This window comes from Acipenser ruthenus, unplaced genomic scaffold (genome assembly GCF_902713425.1).
Source record: "Acipenser ruthenus unplaced genomic scaffold, fAciRut3.2 maternal haplotype, whole genome shotgun sequence".
Taxonomy (NCBI): Eukaryota; Metazoa; Chordata; class Actinopteri; order Acipenseriformes; family Acipenseridae; genus Acipenser; species Acipenser ruthenus.
In genome coordinates this window covers 5,001-7,500 of record NW_026708512.1, presented here as the reverse complement: position 1 = coordinate 7,500, position 2,500 = coordinate 5,001, and positions in this window count along the sequence as shown.

The following is a 2,500-nucleotide window of genomic DNA, read 5'->3' as shown; positions in this document are numbered from 1 at the left end:
GATTTAAAAACCTTGCACGCCCTCTTTAATAAACAGCTTTGTCTCATTGTCGCGTTGCATTTTTACTTCAAAACTTACACAATAATAAACAGTCCTTTTATTTGCTTGAATAATATTTCTTTTTAAAATAATCCTTGAATTAATTTCTTCTATTCTTGTAAATCTTCAAGATTTCCGCCTGCTGTTCCGCCCTCCTGCCACACGGTGGCGATCTTCAGTTTCCAGGCTGCTCCAAGATATTTGCCACTGACCTGTGAGAGAGAGGGTTAGCAGCAGATGTGATATCTGTGGTGAAATGCATTGCTCTGTCCCTCCAGTCCCTCCTCAGATCGAACCACTAGAGCCAGCCTCCCTCCCAGTCCCTCCTCAGATCGAACCACTAGAGCCAGCCTCCCTCCTAGTCCCTCCTCAGATCGAACCACTAGAGCCAGCCTCCCTCCCAGTCCCTCCTCAGATCGAACCACTAGAGCCAGCCTCCCTCCCAGTCCCTCCTCAGATCTAACCACTAGAGCCAGCCTCCCTTCCAGTCCCTCCTCAGATCGAACCACTAGAGCCAGCCTCCCTCCCAGTCCCTCCTCAGATCGAACACTAGAGCCAGCCTCCCTCCCAGTCCCCTCCTCAGATCGAACCACTAGAGCCAGCCTCCCTCCCAGTCCCTCCTCAGATCGAACCACTAGAGCCAGCCTCCCTCCCAGTCCCTCCTCAGATCGAACCACTAGAGCCAGCCTCCCTCCCAGTCCTCCTCAGATCGAACCACTAGAGCCAGCCTCCCTCCCAGTCCCCCCCAGCCCCCCCAGTCCCTCCCTCTTACTGGTAAAGTGCTCCTGTCAGTTCATCTACGTAGCTCCCTGGAAATTAAGGCAAAAAAAAGAAAAAAAAAGTTCATTCATTTTCATTTAGGCTGAAAGTGTTGTTTGTATCTCTGTGTGAGTGTGTGTGTGTGTGTGTGTGTGTGTGTGTGTGTGTGTGTCTGTCTGTCTCAGTGTGTGTGTGTGTGTGTGTGTGTGTGTGTCTGTCTGTCTCAGTGTGTGTGTGTGTGTGTGTGTGTGTGTGTGTGTCTCAGTGTGTGTGTGTGTGTGTGTGTGTGTGTCTCTGTGTCTTCTCACCTGGTTTGCAGACAGTTTCACATATTACTGGACACACATAACAGAAACTGCACACCCTAGAGAGAGGAGAGAGAGGAGAGGAGAGAGGGGAGCGATTAATATCCACACACAGGATACACACTCTAATAGGATGAAAGACTCCCAGTTTAATATCACTGCCCCCCCCCCCCCCCCCCCCCCCCCCCACTCACATGGCAGTTTTCACAATGATCGCTCTTGTCTCCTTCTGAACACGGGCACTTATCACACTGATCACAGTGCTGAGAGAGAGAGAGAGAAGAGAGAAGAGAGGAGAGAGAGGTTAGTTTACCAGAACTCTCTGTGCTTTACAATGCTTCCCTATGCTTTACCAGACCTCTCTGTGCTTTACAATGCTTCCCTATGCTTTACCAGACCTCTCTGTGCTTTACATGCTTCCCTATGCTTTACCAGACCTCTCTGTGCTTCACAATGCTTCCCTATGCTTTACCAGACCTCTCTGTGCTTTACAATGCTTCCCTATGCTTTACCAGACCTCTCTGTGCTTTACAATGCTTCCCTATGCTTTACCAGAACTCTCTGTGCTTTACAATGCTTCCCTATGCTTTACCAGACCTCTCTGTGCTTTACAATGCTTCCCTATGCTTTACCAGACCTCTCTGTGCTTTACAATGCTTCCCTATGCTTTACCAGACCTCTCTGTGCTTTACAATGCTTCCCTATGCTTTACCAGACCTCTCTGTGCTTTACAATGCTTCCCTATGCTTTACCAGACCTCTCTGTGCTTTACAATGCTTCCCTATGCTTTACCAGACCTCTCTGTGCTTTACAATGCTTCCCTATGCTTTACCAGACCCTCTCTGTGCTTTACAATGCTTCCCTATGCTTTACCAGACCTCTCTGTGCTTTACAATGCTTCCCTATGCTTTACCAGACCTCTCTGTGCTTTACAATGCTTCCCTATGCTTTACCAGACCTCTCTGTGCTTTACAATGCTTCCCTATGCTTTACCAGACCTCTCTGTGCTTTACAATGCTTCCCCTATGCTTTACCCAGACCTCTCTGTGCTTACAATGCTTCCCTATGCTTTACCAGACCTCTCTGTGCTTTACAATGCTTCCCTGTGCTTTACCAGACCTCTCTGTGCTTTACAATGCTTCCCTATGCTTTACCAGACCTCTCTGTGCTTTACAATGCTTCCCTGTGCTTTACCAGACCTCTCTGTGCTTTACAATGCTTCCTATGCTTTACCAGACCTCTCTGTGCTTTACAATGCTTCCCTATGCTTTACCAGACCTCTCTGTGCTTTACAATGCTTCCCTGTGCTTTACCAGACCTCTCTGTGCTTTACAATGCTTCCCTATGCTTTACAGACCTCTCTGTGCTTTACAATGCTTCCCTATGCTTTACCAGAC